This window comes from Psammomys obesus, unplaced genomic scaffold (assembly GCF_907164565.1).
Source record: "Psammomys obesus unplaced genomic scaffold, mPsaObe1.curated_primary_1811, whole genome shotgun sequence".
Classification (NCBI taxonomy): Eukaryota; Metazoa; Chordata; class Mammalia; order Rodentia; family Muridae; genus Psammomys; species Psammomys obesus.
This window is the reverse complement of record NW_026596002.1, coordinates 57,179-79,444: the sequence shown is the minus strand read 5'-3', so window position 1 is coordinate 79,444 and position 22,266 is coordinate 57,179. Positions and strand designations below refer to the sequence as shown.

The following is a 22,266-nucleotide window of genomic DNA, read 5'->3' as shown; positions in this document are numbered from 1 at the left end:
CTTAATTGTCAATCTGGTTCCCTTCAATTCTTGGCTCTAGTTTTCCAAATTAACAAATTCTAAATTCCTCACATATTCTTGACTCACCAAAAGTTTGTTTTATCATACGAAGGAGAATATATTTAATGTTTCTAGATCCAGAATTTAATTGTTTGTGAAAAGAATTTATGCTGCTGAATACTCTTTACAGACATTTTTCTTTTCTTCTCTCTCTTTTTACTTTTCCATGTAAACCAAGGGCATTAGCTGTATTTTAAAAGTACTTATGATTAAAGACAAAACAATAAAACAAAACTAAACAAATAAACAACAATAACAAAAAAAAACAAGAAAACAAAGCTTAGAATAGGAGGCAGCCTTTTACACAGATTCTTCAATAGTTTACTAAATTATTGTATGGGTCATTGACTGTTTATGGCTAATTTATGCTTGAACTCATAGCTTAGAGACTTCCAGAGTGAAATGCTACTGTGAAATTTGTAGACATTGTTGTACACCAGAAAGAACCATAATTTATGTTTTTTGTGGTGCATAGTACCAATGCTAAGTAGGACTCAAACTATTTAAATTTGAAATTTAAAGTCATTTATTAATTTTATTGTCATTAATCAAGGTATAATTTACTCATTTTGTTTATTAATAAAGCTTGGTATTTCATGACTAAAATACAGAAACATGTCAATATTCATACGACAGTATGTGTTCTGCTTAATGGATTTGTGTGTTTATTTTATACAAACATAAAATAGAGTTCTATTATTCATTTATATCCCAGATGAATTTCAAAGGAAAAATTTTCATGTTCCTTTTGAATATCATGTCAAATCTTTCACTCTGCTCCACAGTCAAATGACGTTTCCAGTCTCCAACAGTTCCTAATGGGATAAGCACAGGGAAAGCACAAAGGTGCGTAAATGGTAAGTAGATGGAACTCTCAAAGCAAAGGTTGCTCTAATCAACTTCCGTATCTTCCACCACCCATGCAAAATCATTGTGAGTTTTCTGTGGTGTTTGATACCTCACCCTTCTTTATAGCACAATGAGAAACATATGCAGTAATACAACAAATACATTAACACTTTACTGTCCCATGAATTAGCAGACCAATCATAAGAAATATTTCTGAAGAAAGAAAAAAAACTTAATAAATATAAATACATGAGAGTTTTTAAGTGTACTTTACTATATGTCAAACATCATACTATCTAACTATATCAGCCAAAGAAATTTCACATATACCACATGGCTGTAGTTACACATGCTCGTGTTTGTGTCTTCTATTTTGTCCCCTTGGTCTATATGTGTATTTTGTGTCAGTGCCACCACACTGTTTCTATTATTATATCTCTATACTATATATTGAAATCTAAAATGGAAATCCCTCTCTTTTGGTCATGATTTCTTTGACTATCCAGATTTTCCAGTAATTGTAAGATATTAATTGTAGGTATTAATTGTAGGATAGCCTATTTTAAAATACCTCTTAGAAGAATGTTGTGGGCATTTTAATTGGAACTGCATTGTATGTATAAATTGCTTTTGGTAATGTTGTCATCTTTTCTATCTTAAATCTACCTATTATGAACATGGGAGATCCTTTCATTTTCTAGTGTCTTCCTTTCACTCTTCACAGAGTAACTTCTTGTTGCAAAGGTCTTTCACTTTCTTGATTAGGTTCACTTTCTTAGGTAGTTTCATTCCAAGATATCTTATTGTCTTGGAATCCCTTACAAATATGATTATATCCATAATCTATTTCTCAGCATGTATATTGTTGCTATAAAAAGCCATTGATGATCCAAGATGGCGGTGACCAGCGTGTACCATGTCTGAGAGGCAGAGGATCTGAAACTCTGAAATTGGTGAGTGGAGGGGCAGCTGAAGTCAGAAAATTGACATTGAGGTTTCCTGAATGAGAGGAGACATCACATGAGCTGAGACCATTTAGATTCAGGTCACCCGTGGACTTCTCTGGGGACAGAGAGTGGTGAACGCTCCAACCCCTTGCACTCCCCCTTCTCGGGCCTCCCTCCTCCTTGGCACCAGAAAAGCTTAGCACAGAACTCACTGCCTGGGGACTGAGACAGCAGAGGTGGGACTCCTAGCTCCTCAGCCATGGCTGCCAGCTGTACCAGCCTTTTGAGTCCCAGATCCACAGTACCATCCTTCTGTGTCCTGGGTCTGTGAGCAGCTGTACAGTCTCTGCAGGGCCTCCCAGACAGTGACTTTATGGGCCACCAATCTCTCAGTGGTGAACAGCCAGCTGTACAGCCACTGAACTCCACCAGACCCACAAAACCACCCAAGTACACCAGGCACTGGGCCACCTAAGTCTGTGAACCACGGTTGTGGCTCCCTAGGACTTTCCAGCAGGCACCAGGAGAGGCCTCCCAGTTCCACGGCTGTAGCTGGACTTCCTAGTTTGGTGGCTGCAGCACCACTGAGCTGACAGAGCTCACTTGCACTTACCCCAGTAGGACCAAACCTGAGAGTAGAGAAAAGGGGGAATCCCTGTGCTTTCTGATTAGACCTATAGAAAGTGAGTGTGCCTTTAAGAGCCTGAAGAGCCCATATCTAGGGTCCATCTAAGATAGCAGCCAGATGTCAGACCCCTTCCACCCACACACCTACCGTGGGAAACAGAGGGATTCTTGGGACACTGTTCTCAGTATCGAAGCCCCTGCTCTGCGGGTCTACCAGTGGAGTTCAGGTAAATAACTTCTGGAGCTCAGTCAGAGCCAAATATCAGTAGGCTGTAGGTCACTGAGGTATTCAGGGAATTTGCACTAGGAAATTGCACCCACAATCACCACCAGTGCCTGCAACACCTTCAGCACAGGCCACCCCTTCAGTACCTGCAAGGCGACCCTCCCTCACACTGCAGGCTCCTACATTCTCCAGCACCCTGTTCTTCTTCTTTTTTTTTTTATCATTCAACAGGTGATATTCCTTCTTATTGGTTGGACAACCAAAGATATCGTACAGTCATATATACATTCAGAGGAAGTACAGAAATAGAGTATGCTTAGATCAACAGACTCAGATACTTGTTATAAGCCCTGATGTTTAATCTAATGTAACCCAGAATACTCTACAGAGAACCTAATACACACACACACACACACACATAACTTCCTAAAATTTGAGGAAAGAACTTTTCACATGGGTTATCTAAATAATCTTTACTTGTTCTGTTCTGTAAGAGCTGTGTTCATGTACGTCTGTGTATTTACATTTATGATGGTGCTTGTGTGTTTGAAGGTGCACATGAATTCTTGTGGTATGTAAGCCAGATGTCAACCTTGGGTCTTGTTTCTTTTTTTTCATTATTTTTTTAATTAATTACACTTTATTTACTTTGTATCCCCCCCATAAGCCTCTCTTTCCTCCCCTCTCGATCCCACCCCTTCACCCCTTTCTTCACAAATGCCCCTCCCCAAGTCCACTGATAGAGGAGGTTCTCCTCTCCTTCCTTCTGATCTTAGTCTATCAGATCTCATCAGGAGTGGCTGCATTGTCATCTTCTGTGGCCTGGTAAGGCAGTTCCCCCCTCAGGGGGAGGTGATCAAAGAGCAGGCCAATCAGATTATGTCAGAGGTAGTCCCTCTTCCCAGTACTATGTGACCCACTTGGATACTAAACTGCCATGGGCTACATCTGTGCAGGGATTCTAAGTTATCTCCATGCATGGTACTTGGTTGGAATACGAGTCTTTGGGAAGATCCCTGTGCTCAAATTTCTGGTTCTGTTAGCATCCTGTTCTTCAAGGCACACTTCCATGCATACACACATGCTTGCCCACATTTATCCTTCTGCACTCTCAGACCATCCTCACTCAGGTACAGCTGAAACGCCAAGACACACGCTAAAACCATGGGACCTCTCTCATCTCCCTGAAGAACTCTCCAGACACCAAAGAAAGACAGTACCAGTCTGAACTGCAGAATCCACAAACAAACAGTGAAGGTTACAGATAAGCAAATGGCTAGAGTTTGGTGTAAGAACACATTCAACAAAAATCAGGACATCATGTCTTCAACAGAAATGCCCACATCAATGGATACTCAGATTTATTGGAAATACAGGAAAATGACTCTAAAACTATTAGAGGCACATAAAGAGGAAACAAACAAATCTCTTAGAGAAACAGCCACACAATTAGAGGCACATAAAGAGGAAACGAGCAAATCTCAAAGAATTAGCCACACAAGTGGAAGCAAATCAAGAAGACATGAACAAAGCTCTCAAATAAATACAGGCAAATATAACCAAACAAATAGAGGCAAAAATAGAGGCACAATTAGTGGCATATAGAGAGGAAATAAACAAAAATATAGAGACCATCGTGGAGAGATAAGAATCCACATTCACACAGATGAAAAAAATAGTGCAAAGCTTAAAAACAGAATTAGAATCAATAAAGACAACACAAACTAAGAAAACCCTGGAGCTGGAGAACTTAGAGAAATTATTAGGAATCACAAAGGTAAGCGTCACCAATAGAATACAAGAGATGGAAGAGAGAAGCTATAGTGCTGAAGATACACTTGCAGAAATTGATGCTATCTCAAAGAAAAAGTAAAATCAGAAAAGTCCCAAACACAAAACATCCAAGAAATCAAGAACGCCATGAAAAGGCAAAATCAAAGAATAGGAATTGATGAAAAAGAAGATTCCAGACTCCAAGGTCAAGAAAATATTTTCAAGAAAATCATAGAAGAAGAAAATCATAAAGAAAGAGATGTCCATACATATACAAGAGGCCTACAGAACACCAAATAGACTAGACCAGAAAAGAAACTCTTCATGTCACATTATAGTCAAAACACTAAATCTACAGAAAAAAAAAAAGATATTAAAAACAGCAAGGGGAAAGTGCTGAGTAACATATAAAGGTAGACCTGTCAGACTCACACTAGATTTTCTCATCAGAAACTATGAAAGCCAGAAGGGCCTGGGTAGATATCATGCAAACTTTAAGGGACCACTGATGCCAACCTAGACTACTATACTCAGCAAAGCTCTCAATCAACATAGATGGAGAAAACTATTCCATGACAAAACTAAATTTAAGCAATATCTACACAGCAAACCAACCCTACAGAAGATACTAGAAGGAAAACTCCAATCCAAAGAAAACAACTACATTCAAGATAATATAGGATACAGATAATTTCCCAACAAAAATTAAAAGAAAACAAACAATGAATCACAGTAAGACCACCAACTCCAAAAGAAAAAGAACTAACATTCATTGGTCACTATTACATATCAACATCAATGGAGTCAACTCTCCAATAAAAAGGCACAGACTAACAGAATGGGTGTGGACACAGGATCCACCATTCTGCTGCATCCAAGAAACACACCTCTGCAACAAAGATAAATACTACCTCAGAGTAAAGGTCTGGAAAAATGTTTTTCAAGCGAATGGACCCAGAAAACAAGATGAGGTAACTATACTAACATGTAAAAAAAAATAGACTTTCAACAGAAATTAATCAAAAAAGATGATGAGAGACACTTCCTTCTCATCAAAGGAAAATTCCACCAGGAGGACAGCACAGTTTTGAACATCTATGCCCCAAATACGACCACCTACATTTGTAAACGAAATATTATTGAAGTTGAAATCGCACATAGATCCCAACACCATAATAGTGGGAGACTTCAACACTCCACTCTCACCAAGGGACAGATGATCCAGACAGAAGGTAAATAGGGCAATAGGGGCACTTACAGAGACTCTAAATCAAATGGACCTAACAGATGTCTCCAGAACTTTTCACCCAAATTCAAAAGAGTACACCTTCTTTTTAGCACCTTATGGAACCTTCTCCAAAATAGACCATATAGTTTTGGTCACAAAGCAAGTCTCAGCAGATACAAGAGGACTGAAATAATCCCTTGTATCATTTCTGACCACCATGGTCTAAACCTGGACCTCAACAATAACAGAAATAGCAAAAAGTCTACACACACATGGAAATTGAATAACTATATACTCAATGACAGCTGGATTAGGAAAGAAATAAAGAAATTAAAGTCTTCCTAGAATTCAATCAAATTGAAGGCACATCATACTCAAACTTATGGGTCTCAAGGAAAGCAGTGCTAAGAGGAAAGTTCATAGCACTACATGCCTTCAAGAAGAAATTTAACTTTGATCGCCTCCCCCTGAGGGGGGAGCAGCCTTACCAGGCCATGGTAGAGGACAATGCAGCCAATTTTGATGAGAACTGATAGACTAAGATCAGAAAGGAGAGGAGAACCTCCCCTATCAGCGGACTTGGGGAGTGGCATGCATGCAGAAAGGGGAGGGAGGGTGGGATCGGGAGGGGAGGAGGGAGGGGCTTATGGGGAGATACAAAATGAATAAAGTGTAATTAATAAAAAATTTTAAAAAAGAAGAAATTTAAAACATTACATACAAGCAAGTTAATAGTTCACCTGAAAGCCCTAGGAAAAAAAAAAGAAACAGACACATCCAAGAGAAGTAGATGGCTGGAAATAATCAAGTTCAGGGCAGAAATCAATAAATTAGAAACAAATAAAACAATTCAAAGAATCAATGAAACCAAGAGCTGGTTCTTTGAGAAAATCAACAAGATCAACAAGCCCTTAGCCAAACTAACTAAAAGGCAGAAACTGTCCAAGTCAGCAAAATCAGAAATAAAAAGGGGTACATAAAAATAGACACTGAGGAAATCCAAACAATCATTAGGTCTTACTTTAAAAGCGTATACATCAAAAATTTGAAAATCTAAAAGAAATGGACAATTTTCTTGATAGATTCTACTTATGAAAATTAAATCAAGATCAGGTAGAAAGATTAAATGTCTTATATCTCCCAAGAAAACAGAAGCAATCATCAAAAGTCTCCCATCCAAAAAAAAAAAAAAATGCCCAAGGCCAGATAGTTTCAGTTCAGAATTCTATCAGACCTTCAGAGAAGAGCTAACTCCAATTTTCTTCAAACTATTCCACAAAATAGAAACAGAAGGACGTTACCAAACTCATTCTATAAGGCCGCAGTCGCCTTGATACATAAACCACACAAAGATCCAACAAAAAAAAAGAACTTCAGACCTATTTCTCTAATGAACATTGATGCAAAAATACTCAATAAAATACTTGCAAACCGATTCCAAGAACACATCGAAGGTATCATCCATCATGACTAAATAGGCTTCATCCTAGGCATGCAAAGGTGGTTCAACATAAGGAAATCCATCAATGTAATCCACCACATAAACAAACTGAAGGAGAAAAACCACATGATCATCTCCTTAGATGCCGAAAAAGCATTTGACAAAGTCCAACACCCACTCATGTTTAAAGTCTTGGAGAGATCAGGAATACAAGGCACATACCTAAACATAGTAAAGGTGATATACAGCAAGCCTATAGTCAACATCAAACTCAATGGAGAGAAACTTAAATCAATCCCACTGAAATCAGGGACAAGGCAAGGCTGCCCACTGTCTCTGTATCTGTTCAACATAGTCCTTGAAATCCTAGCTAGAGTGATAAGATAAGTAAAGGAGATCAAGGGGATACAAATTGGAAAGGAAGAGGTCAAAGTATCACTATTTGCAGATGATATGATAGTATACATGAGTGACCCCCAAAATTTAAGAGAACTCCTTCAACAAAGTGGCTAGATACAAAATTAACTCAAAAAAATCAGTAACCCTCTTGTATACCAAAGACAAAAGGGCCGAGAAAGAAATCAGGGAAACAACACCCTTCACAATAGCCACTAATAACATAAAGCACCTTGGTGTGACTCTAACCAAGCAAGTGAAAGACCTGTTTGAGAAAAACTTCAAGTCTCTGAAGAAAGAAATAGAAGAAGATATCAGAAGATGGAAATATCTTCTGTGCTCATGGATTGGTAGGATTAACATAGGAATAAACACACGAATTCAAGGACAGTACATTTTTTTTACAAGGAAGGCAAAGTATACAATAGAAAAAATTTGCGTCTTTGATAAATAGTGCTGGCGTAACTGGATGTCTACATGTAGAAAAATACAAATAGATCCATATTTGAACCACGCTGCACAAAACTAATGTCCATCTGGATCAAAGACCTCAATATAAAACCAGTCACACTAAACCTGTTACAAGAAAAAGTGGGGAAGGACCTTGCATTCATTAGCAAATGAGACCACTTCCTACACAGAACACCAACAGCACAGGCTTTAAGATCAACAATTAGTAAATGTGACCTCCTGAAACAAAAGCTTCTTTAAGACAAAGGTTACTGTCAACAAAACAAAACGACAGCCTACACACTTGGAGAAGATCTTCACCAGTACTACATCCAACAGAAGGCTAATATTCAAAATATATGAGAACTCAAGAAATTAAACACCAGCCAACCAAATAATCCAATTAAAATGGAAGAGTGTCAGTCTCCCTGTGACCAGATATATTTGGTCCTTGTGGAGCTCCTGTCCTTTCCAAGTCATACTAACTCCCCCTTCTTTCATATGATTCCCTGCACTCTGCCAAAGGTTTGGTTATGAGTCTTAGTATCTGTTTTGATACACTGCTAGGTAGAGTCTTTCAGGGGCCCTCTGCGGTAGGCTCTTGTCCTGTTACTTGTTTTCTCCTATGTCCAATGCACCTCCCAATCCTGAAGATACCTGATAAAAAAGGATCAGATGAAAGGAGAGGAGGTCCTCCCCAATCAGTGGACTTGGAAATGGGCAGAGAGGAGATGAGGGAGAAAAGGAGGGCTTGGGAGGGAGTAAGGGAGGGGGATACAGCTTGGATACAGAGTTAATAAAATGTAAATAATAATAATAATTATAAAGAAAAAATGCAAAAAAAAGGAAGAGTGGAGGGATAGAAGGACCCAGAGGGGACAGGAGTCCTACAAAGAGACCAACAAAGCCAACAGAATTTGGGTCAAGGGGTGCTTGCAGAGACTGTAGCACTAACCAAGGACAGCACACCAAGAAGACCTAGACCCCCCCTACTCAGATGAATCTCATAGGCAGCTCAGTCTTCATGTGGGTCCCATAAGAAGGGCAGCAGGGGTTATCTCTGACATGGACTTGATTGCCTGCTCTTTGATCACTTCTCCCTTGAAGGGTGGCCTACCCAGGCCACAGAGCAAGAAGATCCAAGCAGTATTGATGAGACTTGATAGGCTAGGGTCAGATGGGTGGGGAAGATGTCTCCACCTTTCTGTAAACTAAGGGAAGAAAATGGGGGTAAAGGGAGGGTGGGGCTGGGATGAGAAGAGGGAGGAGGGTACAATCGGGATATGAAGTGAATAAATAATAAAAAAAGTGTTGGATGGAATTTTCAGGTACACATAGCAAGTTCCAAATGACCCCGAAGCTTATGAATGACACCATGTCTTCAAAATGGAGATAAATTCATATATAAAACTTGGTTTCAGAAAATAGGGTAAGACAACTCTGTAATTACTGTGTGTGGTTATGTAAATTATTATTTAATTATTAAGAAAAATGACACACAAAGAAAAAGTAATTTAATCTCCTGAACTTCAAATATATGTGCAGTATGTAATTTTTTTCCTTATTTTCTTTTTTTATTTAACCTTTATTAATTACACTTTATTCATTTTGTAACCCCCAGCAAGCCCCTCCTTCCTCCCCTCCCGCCCCCCTTTCTGCATGCATGCCCCTCCCCAAGTCCACTGATAGGGGAGGTCCTCCTCTCCTTCTTTCTGATCTTAGTCTATCAATTCTCATCAGAAGTAGCTGCATTATCAGGGTTCTAGGTTATCTCCATGAATAGTCCTTGGTTGGAGTATGAGTCTCTGGGGAGTTCCCTGTGTTCAAATTTTCTTGTTCTGTTGCTCTCCTTGTGGAGTTCCTGTCCTCTCTAGCTCTTACTATTTCCCACTTCTTACATAAAATTCCATTCACTCTGCCCATCAGTTGTCCATCAGGCTCAGCATCTACTTTGACAGTCTGCATGGCAGAGGCTTTCAGAGGCCCTCTGTGGCAGGTTATGAGGTTGTTTCCTGTTTTCTTCTTCTGGCTTTCAGAGGCCCTCTGTAGCAGGTTCCTAGGTTGTTTCCTATTTTCTTTCCCTTCTCATGGCCATCCTCTTTGCCTTTCAGGATGGGGATTGAACATTTTAGTTAGGGTCCTCTCTTTTGCTTAGTTTGTTTAGTTGTACAGATTTTAGTGGGTTTATTCTTTTGTATGTTTATATGAGTGAGTATATACCGGGTATGTCTTTTTGATTCTGGGACAACTCACTCAGGATGATCCTTTCCAGGTCCCACCATTTACCTGCAAATTTCATGATTTCCTTATTTTTCGTTGCTGAGTAATACTCCTTTGTATAGATGTACCACAGTTTCTGCATCCATTCTTCAGTTGAGGGCTGTTTCCATCTTCTGGCTATTACAAATAAAGCTGCTACAAACATGGTTGAGCAAATGTCCTTTTTGTGTACTTGAGCCTCTTTTAGATATATACCTAGGAGTGGTATGGCTGGATAAAAACAGAAGTAAACCATGAAAGTTGCGTATGCCAGCCTGGACCAAGTAGGGCTAGTTTTTTCAAAATGAAATAAAATAACATAATTTACAATTGTCTCTTCTAAAGTATCCATTGCCTAAGTCAGCAGTGCTGATATGCCTTAAAAAAGTTGTGTTATACGAACTATAACGAAGGAAAGCCACACTTAAAAACAAAACAAAACAAAAAATTAAAACTGTTAAATTTCCAGAAAAAACTCTTGTTTTCTGTCCATTAAGGTTTTTCATGTTCTCTGGGTTCCCAGTGTGTTTATCACCTAGAGAAAGAAATTGGAAGCCCAGTGTTATTGCTCCAAGGGAACAGATTCTGGAGACTCTCAGTATTCTGATTAGGACAGGCCATTGAGTCTAACCTTTGTGCAGGAAAGAATTCTAATTTTTCCAGAACGAATTAGATTTTTTAAAGCATGAACATAATTTGCCCTTGGGTCAAGTTTCATGTTCTGAAATGTAGCTTGTCTCACAACAGCATCCACATCTTCTTCACTCAGTTCTTTTTCCAGAAAACTGCAGATTTTCTGCACGGAGACTGTGAGGTCCTGAAACAGTCACACATTGAGATATTATCAACTTTATAATGGAGGTATGAGTTACAGCCAAACATGAGACTTGATCATATAAGATTCCTTTCTGGAACACAAAGATAGCTTAACATAAGCAAATTACTGAATGGTGGTTATATAAGATACAGGAAAATACTAATATGATTATTTCCATTAACACTGAGAAAACATTTCAGGAAAATAGCAAACAGTAGTAGAAAGTCCTTCAAACACAAAAGGTAACATGTAAAATATCTATACATGAAATTGTACTCAACAGAGAAATACATAAAGATTTTCAAGTGATGTTGGGAATAGCTCAAACTTTTCTACCTTTATTGCTACATCACTGGACATAAAAGACAGAAAAGTTGTAAACAGCAATCAAAGCAGAATGTTAACTGGAAGCATACTAAGCAGGTCAGGGGGCTAGAAGGTGCTAACAGTAAAACAATGACATTTTACAATGACATGGATTACAAAAACAAAATGATTCAAATATCAGGTGAATGTGTATGCATTAATAAGGAAATGGCATCAGCACTGTATCGATAACAAAAATAAGCTTAATATTAAAGTAACAAAAACAGTCAGAAAATACCAAATACTGCTGAAAGAAAATGATAAAAAAAAAACAAACAATCTATACTCAGTGCAATTCTTCTCAAAATCTCATAAAAATAATAGAAAAATAATCCCCAAATTTATTTCAAAAGACATTCAGTATGTAAATAACCTTCAAAGGAGAGGATAAATTTGTGGTATTCATACTTCCAGATTTTAAAAGTTAGTAAGAAAGTATGGGACTCAATATGGTATAGAAATTACATCAACATAATTCACCATATAAACAAGTAAAAGAACAAAAAGCAAACCATCATCTATACAGATGATGAAAAGCCACTGACAAAACCTAATACCTCTTCATGTTAAAAGTCTTGGAGATTTCATTCACTATGCCTGTCAGTTGGCCATCAGACTCAGCATCTGCTTTGACAGTCTGCACAGCAGAGGCTTTCAGGGGCCCACTGTGGCAGGTTCCTAGGTTGTTTCCTGTTTTCTTTTTCTTCTGATGTCCATCCTCTTTGCCTTTCAGCATGGGGATTGAGCATTTTTAGTTAGGGTCCTCTCTTTTGCTTAGTTTGTTTAGATGTACAGATTTTAGTGGGTTTATTCTATGATATATGTTTATATGAGTGAGTATTTTCCACGTGGAATTTTATGTAAGAAGTGGGAAATAGTAAGAGCTGGAGAGGACAGGAACTCCACAAGGAGAGCAACAGAACAAGAAAATTTGAACACAGGGAACTTCACAGAGACTCATACTTCAACCAAGGACTATTCATGGAGATAACCTAAAACCCTGACAATGCAGCCACCTCTGATGAGAACTGATAGACTAAGATCAGAAAGAAGGAGAGGAGGACCTCCCCTATCAGTGGACTTGGGGAGGGGCATGCATGCAGAAAGGGGGGAGGTTAAGACCGGGAGGGGTGGAGGGAGGGGCTTATGGGGGGATACAAAATGAATAAAGTGTAATTAATAAAAAAATATAACAAATAAAATTTTTAAAAAGTTTTAAAAAAAAGTCTTGGAGAGATCAGAGATACAAGACACATAGCTAAACACAATAGAGACAATATACATCAAGCCAATAGCAAACATGAAATTAAATGGACAGAAAGGAAAAGCAATTCCACTAAAATCAAGGACAAGACAGAGCTGTCTGCTTTCTCCATATCTCTTCAATATATTACTTGAAGTCATAGCCAGAGCAATAAAACACTTAAAGGAGACCAAGAGGATAGAAATTGGAAAGAAAGAAATCTAAGTATCGATATTTGCAGATGATATGATAGTACACATAAGTGTTCCTCAAAATTTTACCAATGAACTTTCACAGCTGATAAACACCTTCAGCAAAGTAGCTGGATACAAAACTGTCTCAAAAAATCAGTATCCTTTTTTAAATACAAATGATAAATGGACTGAGAAAGATGTTAAGGAGGCAACAACCTTCACAATAGCCACAAACAATATAAAATATCTTGATATAACTGTAACCAAGCAGGTGAAAAACTTGTATGACAAGAACTTCAAGTCTCTAAAGAAAGAAATTGAAGAAGATATCAGAAGATGAAGGAAACTCCTGTGCTCATGGATTTACATTGTAAAAATGGCCATTTTACCAAAAGCAATTCAGAGATTCAATCCAGTTCCCAACAAAATTGCAAAGCAATTCTTTACAGACCTCGAAAGAGGATTCTCAACTTCATATGTAAAAATAAAAAAATCCAAGATAGTGAAAACAGTCCTGTACAACAAAAGAACCAGAGGTATCACCATCTCTAATTTCAATTTGTGCTACAAAGCTATAGTAATATATACCACAGGATATTGGCATATAGCCAGCCAGGTTAATCAATGGAATCAAATCAAAGACCCAGAAATAAACCTCCACACTCATATACACTTGATTTTTTTTAATGAAGAAGCCAAAACTATATAGTGAAAAAAAGAAAACATCTTCAGTAAATGGTGCTGGTCTATTTGGAGGTCTGCACGTAGAAGAATTCAAATAGACCCATATTTATCACCCTATATAAAACTTAAGTCCAAGTGGATGAAAGATCTTCTTGTGAAACTGGATACAATGAATCTAACAGAAGAAAAAGTGGGGAATAATCTTGAACAGGAGACAACTTCCTAAGCCAAACACCAACAGTTCAGGCAGTAAGATCATCAATTTATAAATGGGACCTCAGGAAGCTCAGAAGCTTCCATAAGGCAAAGGACACTGTTAAAAAGACAAAAATGCAGCCTACAGGCTGGGTGGTCACCAACTCTACACCTGTTAGAGGGGTAAGATCCAAAACATATAGAGAACTCAAGAATTTAAATATCAACAAATCAAATACTCACTTTTTATTAAACGAGTACAGATCTAAACAGAAAATTCACAACAGATTACTCTTTAATGGCCGAGAAGTACTTAAAGAATATTCAATGTCTTCAGTCATGAGGGAATTGCAAATCAAAACTCTGAGATCATATCTTAAATCTGTCAGAATGGCTAAGATCAAAAACTCAAGTGACAGAACATGCTGTGAAGATGCAGAGAAAGAGGAGCATTCCTCCATTGCTGGTGAGAATGCAAACTTGGACAATCATGTTGAAAATAAATCTGCTGCTTTCTCAGAATACTGCAAAAAGTTCTACCTCAAGACCCAGATATACTACTCCTGGGCATATAACCAAAATATGATCCTCTATACTGTAAGAACATTTGCTCAACTATGTTCATAGCAGCTTTTTTCATAATAGTCAGAAACTGGAAAGAACCTAGATGTTCTTCAACTGAAGTATTGATATTAAAATTATGTTACATTTACACAATGGAATAATACTCAACTATTTAAACAAAAAAAAAAAAAAAGGAAATCATGCAATTTGCAGGCAAATGGATGCAACTAGAAAAGATGATCCTGAGTGAGGTAACCCTGACCCAGAAAGACACAAATTGTATGTACTTACTTGTAAGTGGATGTTAGTCACTTATAAGTTACAGAATAACCATACCAGAATCCATAGACCCAAACAAGAAGGGTCCAAGGGAGGACACCTAAATCTCACTTAGAGGGAGAAATAAAATAAATATCAGAAGTAGATGAGGAGAGAGAACTGGGTAGGAGACAGGGTGCAGTGAGGGGAACAAGGGTGGGGACCAGGCACAGGAAGGCAGGGATGGGAGTCAGTAGGGCAGGAGAGAGATGGGATGCCAATGGTGGGGTATGTCTGAGACAAGTTGATGACCTTTAACAGGGTAGGGACCTGGGAGGTTATGGGGTGACTCTAGCTGAATCCCCTAGCAGAGGGGAATATGGAGACTGGAGTGGTCACCCCTATATCCAGCCAGGACATCTAATAGTAAGAGGTGAACCCCTACCCACCGCAAAACTTTTGACCCAAAATTTACCCTGCTACAAGATGGACAGGGATAAAGATGTAGCAGAATTTAAGTAAATGGCTAACAAATGACTGGCCCAAAATGAGACCCACCCAACCCCTGTCATTATTAATGGTACTCTGCTTGTTTGCAGACATGAGCCAAGCAACTGTCCTCTGAGAGGCTTCATCCAGCAGCAGATCAAAACAGATGCCGAGACCCACAGCCAAACGTTAGACCAAGACTAGGAATCTTGTGGAAGAGTAGGCAGAAGGATAAAAGGACCCTAAGGGGTCAAGAACTCCACAAGAAGACCGACAAAGTCAATTAACGTAGGCCCATGGGGGCTCACAGAGACTGAATTACCAACCTAAGTCCATACATGGAGTGGACATAGGCCCTCTACACATATGGAATTGATGGTCTGTATTATGGGTCCCTTAGCAACCGGAAAGGAAATTGTCACTGACATGGCTGTAATTATCTGCTGTTGGATCATTTCTTCCTAGCTGGGCAGCCTTGTCTGGCCTCAGTGGAAGAAGAGGAGCTTAGTCCTAATGTGACATGATGGAGCTGGGCAGGATGGCATGGTGTGTGTGTGTGTGTTTGTGTGTGTGTGAGTGTGTGTGTGTGTGTGTATGTCTCCTTTCTCCAAGAAGAAGGGGAGGGGGAATGGAGAAAAAGGGTAGGAGGGCGGGAAAAGAGGATAGAGGTGGCTGTGTTTGAAATGTAAAGAGAAAAAATAAATTAAAGAGAAAAAAGAAAAGATTAAAGGAAAAAAGATTTCATTTTAAGTGAAGCATGATAGAAAATAAATGGACAGATTCATCAGTTTGCAGACACTGAGATGAGGGAATGAGGACTTCTAGTGCAATATACAAATGGCAAGAAGAAGACAGCTTGGGATATGGATGATACTGTAGGTGCAACTCAGGGTACTCAGAAATGCATACTAAAATGATTAGAATGGTATATGTTATATTATGGATATTTTATTATAAGGATGCAATGAAGATAATATCTTGGCCACGTGTAAGGTATGTGAAATTAATTCAAAGAAAAGGGAAATTAATTTGTTATATTTTTCATGAGGGGAAGATATGTCTGGAAATACATGGGTTTCCTTTTTATGAATTAAATACCAGTTCAGAGGAAGTTGAAATGCTTTCCGTATTTGAAGAACTAATAAGCTTTAGAGAGCTTGGTCCATGAAAAACTCACAGTAACACAGAGCTGAACATTATTGGAAGTAAAGGAAGGGCTTTCTAAGCTTGTTACTACCTTACTTCTTTGTAAATGATCATGCAAAAGAAATTTATGTTGCTTGTACAATAACTACACCATAGTCATTACCTTACTTCTGCAAATAACTTTGTTGAGCACTGAGCATAAGGGATTTGAAAAATAAGACAATGTGGCCAAGAGGAAATGAAAATACAATGATAGAAATAGAATCACTGATGTTACAAGTACAGAAATTACCTGAAATTTTTCAACATAACTTTGAATATTACAAAGACAAAATTAAAAATTTTCCAGAAACCTAGATTCTGGCTGAGAATGTAGGTCAGTAAAACACTGGTGTGGCATGTGTGAGACTCTGGTTTCAATAAGCAACATAGAAAGGAACAAACACACAAACAAAACTAGATGGCCAAGATGATGTAACAGATTAGACATTGAGTGAATTAACTGCATTCACCATGGAAAACAATGTAGATCTTCCACAATGAAAAACAGGTCCACACCATATGATCCAGCAACCCTGTTCCTAGATAATAATAAAATAATAATAAAAGATAATAATAAAAAATAATAAAGATAATAATAATAAAGTCAGCATTCCAGACCCTTATTGACATCCAATGTTGTTATACATTTCCCTACAGTCAAGGCATGTAATGGTCTTAGATGCTCATTAATACAGAAAAGAATGACAGAGCAATATATACATAAAGTAGTGTATTTTTTAGTCACAAAGTAAAGTAAAAACCTGTTGCTGAAAATGCATGAAACTTAAAAAACAGAGAAGGCAAATTCAGACAATATAGAAAAATAGATATCTCAGCTGTCTCCCACAAAGGAAGGAACATCTGCCATTCTGAAATTCAACCTATGATTAATCGGGAATTAGTCAGGAAGAGTCCTGGGCAAAGAAAGGGTGAAAATGTACGAAAGAGGATAAGACCAATGCATCCTTTGTTAATAAATGCCAATACCACACTGAAGCTACTAATACAAGCAATTGAAGACTGATGTGTTGAAAAGGCAAGTCTCATCTAGATACTTAAAATTGTCTGTATTAACACAGGCGGCTACACAACAAGGAATCACCTGAGACAACTATAGAGAAAAGGAGCCTGCAGACAGACTAGTCAATAAAGGAGGGTCTGATGGCAGGAACCTCCTTCCACAGGAATCCCAGGAGTAGTGAGGTATAAGGATACCTGGGAGTATGTGCTTTAAACTCAAAGATGAGAAACAACTTTCTTTTTTTAACCTTTAAAATCAAGTATTTATTGAGTAAGATTATTAACACTGCAAAAATACCTCAAAGGATCTTTTTACTTGCAGTTATAATTATTCATATACACATATACATATGTGTAATAAAAGTGAAATGCATAGAGAAAGGAATGAAAAAAGGTATTTAGTAATGATTCAGTGTCAAGCTATCTTAAATAGATATTAATGGAACTGGAGGTAGATAGGAAATAGAGGATGTCACAGAAAGAAAATGAGAATAAATATTAATATTTATAAAAGAAGCGTGTATATCAACTATATGTTCTCTACTAATACCAAATACATACACAGAAATTCAAAACAGAAAATTATCATATGTTGTAAATGCTGAAATCAGAAGATTTAAAAACAATTTATGGACAAACATTAAGAAAAGCTATACACTTTCTTCAGAAATAGTAGTGATTATTAAAAAAAAATCCAGTAATTTAAAAATGCTCAATGTTCTTTTTGGGTTTTGTTTTGGTTTTTGGTAAATTTCAAAACAACTTTCTCATCTTACCTTCCTCATATCTTTATAGCTGAGGAACATTATATTGAAGTCATGTCTGTGTTCATACCATTCTCTAAAATGGTCAAACCAATGGCTTCCATAAACTGAAGGAAAAGTTACTGAGTAACAAGTCAAGGCATTATACTACTTAGCAGCAAACTTGATTCTTTCTTTTCTGGTTCCACTATTCAGAAATAAAATTGAACCCCCTACAACTGGCTATCTACATGACTATTTTAAAAAGTTTCTTGGGTGTAACAATTACACAAGGCTCATACAAACTTATCTATGCAGGGACACAGCAATGCAGATACTGAGAAATTAAAGGGTCCGGAGCTGGCAACACCACTCAGTGGATAATCACTGGCTGCTCTTGCAGGGAACCTGAGAGTGGCTCTCTGCACTCATGTGGTGGCTTACAAACCAGCTCTAATTCCAATCCCAGGAAATCTGATGGCCTCTTCTGACCTTGGAATTCCCTGCACACGTGTGTGGATACATGCCTGCAGCCAAAATATTTGTAAAATAAATCATTATAAAACCCTTTTACTAAAGAATTTCAAGGGTCTGATTTTAAAAATAGCTTTAAAGGAACTTCTTATTTCTCCTCTACATGAAGGCAGGTCTCCATTTCTATCCTGTAAGATCTCTGGACAGGAGCATGTCCTCGCTAAAATTGGACCAAACCTGAATTTAATAATAAAAACGTGTGAGATCCTGATTCCACATTCATTATGCCTCTTTCATTAAATAACTCTCCTCAATAATGAAATGAAAAATCTCTCAATTTTCCTACAGGTGTGTGTGCCACACAGAGCACTCCTTCGCCCTCAACTTTAGCTTTATGACTCTTCTTATGCCATTAGTGAAAAAAAAAAAAAAAGAGAGATAAAACATTTTGTATCTTATGGTCTTGCCAAAATTCCTTAATAGTATAGGCTGCATAGTTGAAAATTCTCAAATGGTCCCAACAATGGCAGATAATCCATTCAATAACTGGTTCAAAATTACTATTTCTCTTTATATGAATCCTATTGCCCCCTCCATCTCTTGGATATAGATTTCCTACATTAATATAGTTTAAATGCCATCTGTACTTTGTAAACAAGTGAGGGATAAACAACATTACCTTTTCCATCTAGAAATTTCTCCAGATAATGTTCTACGGTGTCTGTAGCTTCTACGAAATTCACAAAGTTTGAAAAATAAAAAAAAAAAATGAGATCAAAATGTCTTTGGGGTTTCTGTAAAGATAACGAATCTGCAGAAAATCAAATAAAGTTTCTTTAGTAACTCACAGTTATCCCCAAAAGTTCTGAACAATTACACAATATTTCATTATCCAAAGAAATCTTTATTTTCATCCTGGTATGTTTATGAAAATGTAGTTGGATAACAACTTGCTTCATACTCTAAAAAGTGAATAAGTACTTTCCTTTATGTAGTATTTTACACATGCACAAGAGCAATGCTCATATTTATAGAAATTACATTATTTGTAAAGTTGATAAATATTGTAAACTGGTTTTCTGTAAGGCTATAGGAAATGAGATGTTGAGTTTTCTGAGATATTTGACATACAGCCAGGTTAGCAAAGGAAATAAGAGGGGAAAAAACTTAACTATTATATTGGTATAAGCAGCAACCATATCCACATAAAGTTTAAAAAGAAAGTTCTTTCATATCATTCTGAATAATAACAAGTGTATTGAGTAACAGATCAAAAAATATATTTCTAATCTTGAGTACAGGGAAGATATTTTAAATAATGTTTGGTTCTATTAGGATTTTGTTTGCTTTTGTTTCAGAAAGAAATTAAAGTTGAGTGGGTAGAGATGGAGGGGGGACCTGTAAAGACTTAGGGGAATGGGAAGAATCTTGTCAAAATATATTTAATTTTAAAATTATTTTCAATATTAAAGTGTAATAAATAAAGCTGTTATGAACACGGTTGAGCAAATGTCCTTGTATATTTAAGTTTATTTTGGATATTTGCCTAAAAGTAGTTATAGCTAGATCTTGAGAAAGCACTATTCTTTTTTGTTTTTAAATGTGCTGATGGCATTTAATTTTTTTCTTTTTTCTTTTTTTTTATTCTTTATTAATTTCACTTTATTCACTTTGTATCCCCCCTATGGTTCCCTCCCTCCTCCCGTCCCAATCCCTCCCTTCCTCCATCCTCTGCATGCATGCCCCTCCCCAAGTCCACTGATAGGGGAGGTCTTCTTTTCCTTCCTTCTGATCCTAGTCAAATAGGTTTCATCAGGAGTGGCTGCATTGTCTACTGTGGCCTGGTAATGCTGCTTCCCCCTCAAGGGGAGGTACTTAAAGAGCAGGCCAATCAGTTCATGTCAGAGACAGTCCCTGTTCCTATTACTATGGAACCCACTTGGATACTGAACTGCCATGGACTACATCTGTGCAGGGGTCTAAGGTTGTCTCCATGCATAGTCCTTGGTTGGAGTATCAGTCTTAGGAAAGACCACTGTACTCAGATTGTTTGGTTCTGTTGCTCTCCTTGTGGAGTTCCTGTCCTCTCCAGATCTTACTGTTTCCCACTTCTTTCATAAGATTCCCTGCACTCTGCCCAAAGGTTGGTCATAAGTCTCAGCATCTGCATTGATAGTCTGCAGGGCAGAGCCTTTCACAGGCCCTCTGTGTCAGGCTCCTGACTTGTTCCTCTTTTCTCCTTTTTCTGATGTCCATCCTCTTTGCCTTTCTGGGTAGGGATTGAGCATTTTAGCAAGAGTCCTTCCTCTTGATTACTTTCTTTAGGTGTACAGATTTAGTAAGTTTATCCTATATCATATGTCTATATGAGTGAGTGTATACCATGTGCGTCTTTCTGCTTCTAGGAATAGCGCTTCCTCAAGATCCAGTTATACCACTCCTAGGCATATACAGAAAAGAGGTTCAAGTACACAATAAGGACATTAGTTCAACCATGTTTGTAGCGGCTTTATTTGTAATAGCCAGAAGCTGATAAAAGCCCAGATGTCCCTCAGTGGAGGAATGGATACAGAAATTGTGGTACATCTATACAATGGAATATTACTCAGCATTAATAAACAAGGAAATCATGAAATTGGCAGGTAAATGGTGGGATCTGGAAAAGATCTTCCTGAGTGAGCTAACCCAGAAGCAGAAAGAAGAAGCACTATTCTTAACTGTCTGAGAAAGTACTAGATTGATTTCTAAAGTGGTTGTAGACCAGCAATGGAGGAGATTTCCCCTTTCTACACATCCTCTCCAGCATGTATTGTCACTTGAGTTTTTAATCTTTGTCATTCTGATGGGTGTAAGTAGAAATCTCAGGGTTGTTTTGATTTACATTTTCTTGATGACTAAGGACTTTGAGAATTTCTTTAAGTGTTTCTCTGACACTTGATATTCCTTGATTGAGAATTCTCAATCCCCATCCTGAAAGGCAAAGAGGATGGACATCAGAAGAAAAAGAAAACAGGAAACAACCTAGGAATCTGCTACAGAGGGCCTCTGAAAGCCAGAAGAAACAGGAAATAATCTTGGAACCTGCCACAGAGGGCCTCTGAAAGTCTCTGTCATGCAGACTGTCAAAGCAGATGCTGAGCCTGATGGCCAACTGTTGGGCAGAGTGAATGAAATTTTATGTAAGAAGTGGGAAATAGTAAGAGCTGGAGGGGACAGGAACTCCATTAGGAGAGCAACAGAACAAGAAAATTTGAACACAGGGAACTTCCCAGAGACTCATACTCCAACCAAGGACTATTCGTGGAGATAACCTAGAACCCTGACAATTCAGCCACTTCTGATGAGAACTGATAGACCAAGATCAGAAAGGAGAGGAGGACCTCCCCTATCAGTGGACTTGGGGAGGGGCATGCATGCAGAAAGGAGGGGGAGGGTGGGACCGGGAGGGGAGGAGGAAGGGACTTATGGGGGGATACAAAATGAATAAAGTGTAATTAATAAAAGTTAAAAAAAACTTGTCATGATTTATGACTTTTTTGTTCTGTAAAACTGTAAAATTTCATGATACTGCCTCCATGTTGGAACATGGAATTGGAAGTAACCCAAATCTATGTTGCTAGATCATGGTCACTCAGATGTCTCCAAGAATAAACTATTTCTTACTCCTTCTTAAGAAAAATAGTGATAATAATATAAACAAAACAACAAAAATAAAAGATTAAAAAAAGAAGTGGGACTTGGACTGAGTTGCTACAATCTCTTTTAAGCATCAGAA

At 37.8% G+C, this 22,266-nt stretch overlaps 1 pseudogene; it reads right to left on the bottom strand.

The window, feature by feature from the left end:
- Positions 1 to 756: 756 nt before the first annotated feature.
- Positions 757 to 22,068, bottom strand: LOC129686658 (amine sulfotransferase-like; annotated as a pseudogene).
- Positions 22,069 to 22,266: the final 198 nt, after the last annotated feature.